The sequence below is a fragment of the Lytechinus pictus genome, chromosome 2 (genome assembly GCF_037042905.1).
Source record: "Lytechinus pictus isolate F3 Inbred chromosome 2, Lp3.0, whole genome shotgun sequence".
Lineage (NCBI taxonomy): Eukaryota > Metazoa > Echinodermata > Echinoidea > Temnopleuroida > Toxopneustidae > Lytechinus > Lytechinus pictus.
Window position 1 is genome coordinate 24,599,890 of NC_087246.1, and position 11,527 is coordinate 24,611,416.

Consider the following 11,527-nt stretch of genomic DNA (forward strand, 5'->3'; position numbering starts at 1 on the left):
TGATTAATGACATGAATGATTGATCTATATAAATTTCGACGCTCTCGACCATGATGCAAGGCTTTCTGTGAACTTGTGTCATTCGTTTCATCAAGAAAATACAAATAGGCCTAGATGTAATCTTATATGACTGTATAATTAACAAACTATCATGCATTGCTTGAATATTTCACATGTGCTTTATATGTATCTCTAATCGATTGAAACAGCAACTGATCTATTGGGCTAGGACACCTACATTTTTTTCTTATTTTTAAAAGCCTAACCGTCTCTCAAAGATTAGCAATTTCCACGCGCATCATATTTCGGCGGTCGCCATTCGCCGAATTCCCATCTTGGGAGATACATGTAGATACAAATTATCTTTTCAATACAACATTATATAATTATTTCATACTCTATACACGAGAAGGCACTACCTTAAATAATACTTTTCTTCATCAGACGTTTCAGCCCACAAATGTGCCTCTACCTTAGGAAGACTTAATCCTAAAACACGAAATAAAACGAATTGAAGAAAAAGTCCTTAGTAAGAATAATCTAAAAAATACTTAAATGTTGACTTGCTCATGTCTGTTTCAATTTTTCATGATGTCCATTTCTTTAGTCTGGCCTTACTTGTTATCACTAACTTTATTTCATTCTCACTTTCATTTCATTTATTTCATTTCCAAAAAAATACTAAGCAGGAAAATACAGTTTGGTCGAAAAAAATTAAGTCAATGCAATAAAAAAATATATATATACCATTATTACACTTAAAATAACTAAATAGCATTATATTAATTGCAATCAATAACAAATGAAGTATGACACTAGAATATAATTTATATTTTGTAAAAATGGAGAGGCCCACTGAAAAGCAATGGCTTGTATTTACTTGCTCCGGTGCCAAAGCTTCTGACCATTAACATAATTAAGATCCTTTGATCCATATTTCCTTTTACATTTTTAAATTTAACATGTATTCATCTGTGCCTTTACGAAATTCCTTCTACGATTTCTACAGCCTCCAAATAACCTTATACATTTCATATGCAATGGTTGCCGCATGAAGCTCGTACAAATGAAGAAAAGGAACACATAGCATCCCGATGACCGCTCCGATCTTGCCATCAAAAAACATACTTAAAGTCGGCCATGCTACAGACGACCCTTCTTCGTGAACCAGACTGTCATACATCCATTGAGTTACGTTGGTCATTCCAACAACGATTAAACAAAGTAAGGTCCACTTTTTCTCGCGATCGTCTCTTGGTTGGAGGCGCTGTACGCAGAGAAGAAAAATAGATTGGTAGTATTTTCGGCAAACGCCAAACAAGCTGGCAAAAATACTAACAATATTCATCGCAATTTCATCTTCAGACAATCCTATCACTGTATAAAGGTTACCAACAGAAGAAACAAAACAAGCCGTTTCAAACAGGAAGGCTCCAGTCACTGTTATGAGTAACATTATGTTATTTTCCTGAGATATGGCGCCCTCTACCCTGGCCACATGGCTTCCATCATCCCCTCGGATTAATTTTCTATGCCTGACAATAATCATAATCATGGGTGTGAAGAATGCCATCCTCAAAAACCATTGAAGGTAGCGACCACGGAGCTTTGGGTAGTTCCCTGCTAGAACAAGGTTACTCAACCCAAGGTACACGACGCATATCAATAATGTTACTGCTACTATCTTTTCCATGTTATTAGATAGAGCTCCTGCTGACACCCTGTTACATGCATTTGGGTTTGGTGATACCTTTACACATTCAGGACATCGACAACCAAGTGAGTCCTCATGAGCCCCAAATGACCGCATTTCGATGCTTTCATAACTGATCCCTCCATTTGATTGAGAACTTCGGAACCGACGAACGTAGGATTCATTCGGGTTCGATATCTTCCCACGGACTGCAAAAGAATTACAGAGGATCCTTCGAAGACTGCTCCAATTCGATCGGCGAACTAGGTCATGACCAATGACAGAAATACCGTTTTCTGTATGGATGGTTTTCATGATGTCATAGGCTTGTTGTGGAAGGAATTGTGATCTCATTTCAATGAACAACCAAGTAATCATGATGGGAAGTTCTATCGTAAATGGTTGAAAGATGGACAAAACGCCACTCACAAATTCTCCTGCGGAGTCGTTCCTCGAACATAGATATACTATGCGCTGCTTATCAGAGGAATCTTCGAAATCGTAGGTAAACGGCGAGACCAATCTTTGTATACATATCCATATTCCCATTTCAATCAATAAAAGAGAGGTCCAACGCATCCGTGGCACTGCTATAATGAAAGCGTCACAATAATTAGGAATTAGGTGGAAACTTAAGCAGTAGACAACTGCAAAGATGCATGAATAGCCGACAAATACACTAATAAGTTCAGTGTTTGTGGCATTAGCGGGGCTGTTCATTGAATATTTATCAAAACATAAATATATATTCAGTAATGTGGTGAATATATATAAGAATGCTAGGCCTGAAAATATGTAAACTATATTTTGTGTGACGTTGCTGACTGTTGGCTCTTCCCCATATTTCGTGATTTCTCGTTGCATTTGCTTCAGCTTGTCCAGCTTAAAGGTCTGCCGTTTTTCAAGAGTCTTTTCGAGAAGTTTAATCTGGATCAGTGCAAAAGCACAGTGTTTGCACCGGCGAGGCCAGAGGACCAAACCTTTATTATGCAGTTGTACTACTCTGAGACTCAACCACACCATCACAGCAAAGGTTGACACTATGACAATAATCAGTACAATGGTCCTAATAATGATCAACTCGGAGATGAACGCATAAGCAGAATTGATTCTACTTGGTAATATTGGGATGCACATTACTAGCAGTCCTATTGCTATAAAAAGACAGACCAGGACACTGCAAGTGTAGGGTTCCTGCCAGACCTTAGGCGTAGGAACAGCACCAGAGTCATCGCCATGTTGGTGCCCATCAGTATCCGCATCCCTCGTGCTTCTGTCCTCGCCTGATAAAAATTCGCTTCTGTCCATCTCATTGTTTTCACCCATTGATGACAAGACATTGTCATCCCTCTTATGATCAGGGTTACTTGAAGAAACAATGTGATCTTCATACGTCGACATGACGTCCCTTGAATTGGCACGTATTGAAGAAGACATGACCAAACTACAATTGACAAGTATGGGAATTCAGCTATCTGTCAAGTACAAAAAAACAATGAATAAATAAATATATAAATAAAAATAAAAATTATCCTCAATTCGCTGTATTGAATTGCACTGTATACAAAATGTGTTGGTTACCCTAGTCGGGTCTATTCCAACTGGGATCGGTTAACCATGATTTATTAAAGAGTAAAATTTTAAGAGCCACGAGGTTTAGATAGGGCGCATATCACTTTGAAATTTTACAATTTTCAAATAATAATAATAACGTCTGTAATAAATATGGCATGTCAAATCGGCCAGATGTACCAGAATATTCGATGGAAATTTTTGGCATTCAATATAATAATTGAATAAAAAATACCACTTTGGGGTAACATTTTGACTCATCTCTTCTTCTTATTCTTCTTCATCATCTTCTTCTTCCTTTTCTCCTTCCTCCTTCTCCTCCTCTTCTTCTTCTTTAATGGCCAAGGAATATGATGTAAGATCGTATAAAAATTGAACGATCCCTTACCATAGTGAGTTTTTTTTTATACAAACACCACCGTTTGAAGAAAATACCCTGATCCGCAAACAAACTAACAAAGATGAAAAGCATTTGAAATATCGAAGTATGTTTGATTTTCCATTTTGACCCCGGGGGGGGGGCCACTTACATTGACGAGTGGATACCATGCGCGACCCCAAAAAACACGTAAAAAGGATGTCTTTTTTTAAGATAGGGCACGTTACGTACGTAACGTGATAAGGGTGTCAAAAACACAAAAATAATGAAAAAAGGGTATCTTTTTCGCTGAGAAAGCTACGTGTTTAGGGTCAAATTTGCGGGGATGATAAAACAAAATTAAAATATTTTATAAAGGATGTCCTTTTTGCCCAAAAAAACATTACGTGTTTAGAGTCCGATTTGCACGAGGTGTGGGGCCCTACCAAACCAAATGATGTGTAAAGGTAAAACCGACGGACCCGTGACATAACAATAAAATATCGCTGTACTTGTTTAGGGGTTCATTTCAGGGACTACTTGCCAAGAGTATCGTTTTGTTTCCAATACTTGTTAAGGGTAGGGTTTCACACGCCAATACTTGGGTGCATTTTCAGAATATGGAAAATACGTGTTTAGGGTGCTTTTCGAGACCTCATGGTCGCGCATGGTATCCACTCGTCAATGGAAGTGCCCCCCGGGATTTTGACACAATCATTAAGGTTGTACTTACCTACTGAAATCAAACCTCCTTGAAGATGGTCTATTAAACCCAACCGGTATCAGTATATAACACAACAGGTTTTACAGTGTTTACGCTTGAACTGTTTGGAGTAATTAGGAGCTAGATCTGGTAGCTATATGACAGAATTATTCGTCTGAAAGTGTACACTGCCATATACCAAGCTTATGCCAAGTATCGGTATATACTTTAATCGAAACTATAATTATTGGAGTATATCCTGTATTTACAACGCACAAGTCAAAAGACATGTATCTAAAAGTCATATCAATATTAATAACAAACTTGTTTACAATCAAAGTTTTAAACAAAAGTAATAAATAATTGATTAACGACCAATCAATAGTGAAACATTAATATGAATATAATACAAACATTGGCACCGTAAATAATTAACATCAGGATTAGTGCATGCGCCGTTCTACAGGGAGGGGAGGGGATTTGAAGCCCCCCCCCCCCCCTCCCCTTACACTCCACTCTCAATAAAATCAAGTCCTCAAAATTAATAACAATGATTATACATATAATTTACAACGCACTTCATTACTGTAATTTCTTAAATTAAAATAAAGAAATATTCCTGATAATCGTTATAACGTATTCAAGAAATTGAATACAGAAGAGATGCAAGTGAATTATTTCACTCAAAAGTGATAGATTTAAGCACTAACGTTTTCGATGATGCATAACTATGCTACGCCGTATACTCTTAGAATATCAACTGCTTTAGATAGTGAAATAAGAGTGATAAACAGTGAAAAGGATAACTGAAAGTAATTTGAAGTGGATTATTTCGCTTTATTTAAAGGTGCGAACTAATCAATCATATTCCTAGTTGATTTATATGGTTATGCAGAAATTCGCACGGCTAATTTTTATGGGTTTTTCACGGCTTATGTTTTTAGCTATTGAGCACCGCTTTTGCATTTTTTTTCTACTGTCTCAATCGTTGCCCATAAGAGATATTATATTGTATTATGTTTTAAGATGTTGTCTCTTTTGTATGAATTTTATCCTTGGCGTATTGTATAATTTTCTTTAAATGATTCGCCAATAAAGTGACTAATGAAAAAATAAATAGTTAGTTGATTTAAAAAAAAACAAGTATAACCTTAAACAAATGTTCACCCGCATGTCATCATCTAAAAAGGCCTAAAAACAAATTGATTAATTCTATTTTCGTTATTTTCGGTGCATGTTTATTAATGTTTCCTTATAAACATTTTCATGGGTCGGTCACTTTCCTAATCAATTCAAGATCAGGGATTTCGAATACAGCGCCATCAAGCGCCAGCGTGACGATCGCCTTTCGAGTAATATTAGGAATATCACCACAAAAATCAAAATTTAGAAAAAAGACTCATGAATTCAAATTTTTGTATATAAGAAATGTGTTTATTGAAGAAAAAATCAAACAAGATTACAAATTAATTACAATATTTACAAATTACTGAGATGATGTATTGAAAAATGGTTTACTTGCACCCGAAAAAAATATACTCTAAGAAAAGTTTGACGCTTTGTCTCAGCCCCCTTCTCTATTCGTTATTCCCTTCTTTACCCTCTTTCCAATCCCTTTATGCTAGAATAGATTATGATTATTGGCTCTTAAGACACCATTCTGGAGTATGAGAGTATGGTGATAGTGATGATAGTTCAAACAATAGTATGGACGAAACAAATATGTTGTGTTTGGTACTGAAACATGGCTGAGTCCCTCAGCGTTAGATGCTGAATTCTTGCCTAGTGGTTATACAGTGCATAGAAAGGACAGAGAAAGTGATGTGGCGATTTCCTCATGGCATAAAACTAATTTGCCAATTGTGAGAAGACCTGACTTAGAGAAAGGATCATAAATTACATGGTGTCAACCATGGGCGGAAATCCCAGGGGGGGCAGGGGGGACGTGTCCCCCCTACCAAAAATAGTAGGGGGGACACAATATCAAATGTCCCCCCTACTATTTTTGGTCTTTTATGATGGAAAAAAATGCATCATTCACATTCGAAATAATACATGTCTTTTGAACTAAATGACCTTACATTTTGGGTGAAAACTTTTTTTTTTGCTTGTCAAATATTCCAGAGTGAATAAAATAAGATGAGGGGAAGACTTGGAAAATAAAAAGAATCTTTCATGTCACTATATAAAATTTTCGGTCGCGCTTCGCGCTCGCATTGCCTGTTAGGTGATTGTTCAATATGGATCTTAAATATCAAGTTTGGAAGTCAATATACATTACACATTTCACCTCGGAAATCGAACTTTCATTATTTTGTGTGATTTACAAACTGATTTTTAAAAGGTGCTCTGTTGAAATTATAGCTTTATGGTCTGAATATTGAAATTTTCTGCTCGTGCTGAGCGCTCGCAAATTTCGATTTATTAAGTACCTATTATTTTGCGCTCGCATTAATGGTTAAAAAAATATTTTAACTGATGCATTCTATTCAGAATTACAAAAGTGCTTGAAATGTCCAGTTTTCAGGCCATAATATCATCAGATCCCCCCCCCCCCTCATTAGGCATTAATAAATAAGATATTAATTTAATGATTAAATTGTCCCTTTTGTTTCATCTCGCGCTTAGCAAGAGGGATAGTAAGATAGTCATCATTTTCATATGACATGTCCTAAGGATGTCCCAGTCCTATGTCAAAACTCAAATAATAATGAAAAATATCAGCTCTTTATTAAGTGCGATCCATATCCACCTCACGATTTTCCTACAAAGTGCTTGAAATAAATAGCTGAAATTAACTTTTTTTTTTCAGATTGGAATATCATATAGTTTAAGCTCGCGCTTCGCGCTCGCTCTGATTTTTCATAATAAAAGATGTGTAGAATGCCTAGATTCTAGGTCTGAATATGAAACACGCCCGCGCATGTTTATTCAGATACTCAACTTGTTCTATATTTAAATCGTTATCCAGTTTCAGATCACAATATCAAAAACTCTGCTCGCGCTTTGTGCTCGCATTATTAATGTAGGAAGATCCCCTATTACTCATTCTTTTCATGATTTACAAAACATGAATAGAGTGTGCCGTTTTTAGGTCTAAATCTCGATTTTTTTTCCGCTCGCGCTTCGCGCTCGCATCAATTGTTTAATTATATACCTATCTGTTTGAATTACAAAAAGTGCTTAGAATTTTCATTCCTTAGGTAAAAATGTCAAAAAATTTCAACTCGCGCTTCGCACTCGCATTATTTAATTGTTGAAATATGTAACGTCTTCATGGCTAACTGCAAGCAGTCTTTAACAGGTACCTTTTCCATCAGATCATTTCTGCTCGCACTTCGCGTTCGTAGTACTTATTTATTTGCATACACATCTTTTTCGGGATAACAAACATTGCCCAGAATGTTAAAATTTTAGGAAAAAATACGTAAAATCCCCCCCCCTAAAAAAAAAAAAAAAAAAATTGCTCGCGCTTCGCGCTCGCATTATATAAATATTGATTATGATATTATATATTTATGTTGATTTATAAGAATAAAGCTAAAAAGTGACCACGAAGACTACCCCTTTAATGAAACAAACAAAAATCATCATCGAGCGGCCAATCGGGGATTAAAATATGGCTGAACCCCCCCCCCCCCTATTGGCGAAGGCTGGATCCGCCCCTGTGGTCCCCCCCTACCTTTCGGGACAGATTTCCGCCCATGGTGTCAACTTAACCTAACACATAGAATACCAATTTCATTGGCTACGGTCTATAAACCTAAACACAATGATATGACTACCAGACTACTGTGCATTCACTTGACTTGATAAATACTCATGTTAAGACTTATGATGTCATCATCCAAGGAGATTTCAACCAAAGTAACATTGATTGGAAAGATGCAATTGTATTGCAAACAGGTTCAGCTTCAAAAGAAACTGCTGAATAATTATTAGATGTTACAATTAGCAATGGCTTAGAACAGTTAGTAAATAGCCCAACAAGGGAAAACAATATATTAGACCTCTTCTTTTTTCAAATAACATTGCTGTCGTCCAGGATGTAAATGTCATCGCAGGGCTTAGTGATCATGAGATAGTAGAATCAATGTTAAAGTAAGAAAAAATTGCAAACCTAAACGAGAAATTTTCCAAAGACAGAAAGCTGACGAGGAAAGAATTAAAGAAAGAATAAACCAGTTTAGTAAGCGGTACAGGGAAAGTTTTATGAAATGCTCAACGCAGGATAAATGGGATAAGCTTGAAATGAAGGACCATGTACCAATAAAGTTGGCTTCTATCATGTCTATAGGCAGATAGGCGAAAGTTACCATGGTTCACAAGAACACATAGGAACTTGTGTAGGAAAAACTAAGATTGTATAATAAAGCAAAGAGATCTGGTTTGCCCAAAGATTGGGATATCTTCAAAAAGTTTTACAATGTAATTAAAACATAATTAAATAAATCTAAATCAGAGTATATAACAGACAATTTACTAATGTCATTAAAAGAAAACCCAAAGATTTTTTGGTCTATATTTGCAAAATTAAAGAAAGAAAGTACTGGTATTGACGATTTTCTAATTAATAATAAAATAATAAGTGCTGATAAGAGAAAGCTGTGCTTCTTAGCAAGGTATTTAATTGTAAGCAACTTCACAAAAGAAGATGTAACAAATGTACCATTAATCTCTACTTAACTACCGGAGATACACAAACTTGTTACTAGTGAATCTGGAGTACTTAAACAGATATACATATAGAATATTAATCCTAACAAGGCATCTGGTCCAGATGACCTTCCTCCGTGGCTCTTTAAAATGGTAGCAAATGAAATAACCCCAATTTTAACTGATATATATCAGTCCTCAATAAATGAGGGTTATGTACCTTTACAGTGGAAAGGGCTGATATTTATCCTATCTTTAAAAAAGGGGACAAGTCAGACTCGGATAATTATAGAAGAGTATCATTGACTTGTATTGCTTGTAAGATTCTCGAACATATTGTACATTCCCATATCATGAAGCATTTGGAAATGCATGAAATCTTGGTTGACAACCAACATGGTTTTAGAGCAAAACGTTCTACTACCACCCAATTACTTACTATCCATGACATAACAAATGCTCTAATTGAGAAAGGAAAGTCTGTACATATAGCTTTCCTAGACTTTGCCAAAGCGTTCGATAAGGTTCCACACGAACGACTACTGAGAAAACTTCAATCATATGGCATTACTGGATCGCTCCTAAAGTGGGAAAGACACTTCCTCACAGGACGCTCCCAAACAGTCAATGGATCTCCCTCTGATGAGTTGCCAGTGCTCTCAGGAGTGCCCCAGGGCACAGTAACAGGCCCGCTAGATTTGTTTATGTATATCAATGATCTACTTACCTGATGGCCTCCGGCCAACGACAAGGCTGTTCGCCGATGATTGCGTCATTTACACTTTTGGCACAAATTCTAATGACTTTCAAATCCTCCAAGACGATCTGTCAAAACTAGAAGAGTGGCAGAATAAATGGGCCATGTCCTTCAATCCAGCCAAATGTGTCATCATGAAAATACCATCCAAGGCAGTACAGACACCTGCAGAAAGAGATTACACCTTCTGTGGCCAAAAACTACAAGAAGTGTCTACATGCTCTTACCTTGGTGTTAAAATGGATAACAGGATGCGCTGGGACGCCCAGATCAACAAAGTCTGAAAGCTTCCAGAGTACTCGGTTTCCTGAGAAGGAATTTTGGTCTGCTCCCAAGGAAACAAAACAACTTTCCTACCAAACGCTGGTGAGACCAATCCTGGAATACGCCTCCCCTGCATGGGATCCCCATTACAAGAAGGATACCCAGAAGATAGAAGCCATTCAGAGAAAGGCAGCTCGTTTCTGTATGGGGAACTACAGACGAACCAGCAGTGTCACAATCATGTTACGGGCCTTAGAATGGGACTCATTGGAAGACAGACGGAAATACAGTAGACTGAGCCTAATGTTCCAAATAATAAAAGGTCTTGTTGCCATCAACCCCAAAAACTTCATCCAGCAAACCACCCGGCAGACTAGAGTATCAAGCTCCGGCGTCTACTAGTTAAGGGATGCCCATAAATACAGCTTCTTCCCTCGAACTACTAAAGATTGGAACGAGTTAAACATGGACACAACATTAATAAACTCATTGGACTCTTTCAAATCCAAAATCACTCAAAACCTAGTAAGTAAGTGACCTGCTTACTTGGTGATCTCACACTCATCAATAAAGTTGGCGGAGTACAGCAAGTCTGCATATGCCGACTTAACTCAAGACAAGACATAGCACGATAATGATACATAATTATGGGAGAGCGAGGCCAGTCCGCCCACGTGATTCTCCCCTTTGCTGTGATTGGATGTAAGTTTTGTTGATGATGTAATGACAACCTATACCCGAAGGTTCAAGGTAGCAACATACATTGGCGAGAGATCATATGCTCGGAATCCCATAAAATTTTGACTGCTTATCCATTTCGAGGCCAGTTTGTAAAAACAAAAATATTTCAAATTTCTTGTATTTCTCTATAGACACTCACGAATGCAGTTACAAAAAGTGTTGTTGTTAGAAAGGTGTTATATTCGCTTACTGAAATATGACGTCAATACTTCAACATAGGTTGTATATTTTTTGCGAAGAACTAAAGAAAAGAAAATGGCTGCCCGTCGGTCAAGTTCGCTCTTTTGCAACGGGGCAGGTGCAGGTCGATCCACCCTGATTTTATCTACATATGAAAAAATGTTCTTGTATACATTACATGACATGCTTAATAATTATGTCCGTATATTGGTCCTAAATCACTATATAACTTTTCATAGATTATGTTAAAAAGTAGTATCAATACGGACATAATCATGTTCAAAGGCACGACGCATTTATTTATGTTGATACAACAACTATACATGGATAATCCATGTATAAATGTTGCAGGCCCCGTGGATCCGCCGGTGAGTTGTTGTATCAACATAATGTTTTGTGCATGCCTTTGAACCCATCATTCGTTTTCTTTATCACTGTTTTCCCTATGGGCTAACTCGCCTGCCCAAATGGCGAACTTGCCTCAGGGTGGGGCAAGTTCGCCCAGAAGCGGAAATTTTCTTTATAGGGCCCGTTTTTTCAAAACCATGCATGTGGATGTCCTCGGTGAAAATAGGATATTTGGTAGATATTACCGAGGTCTGT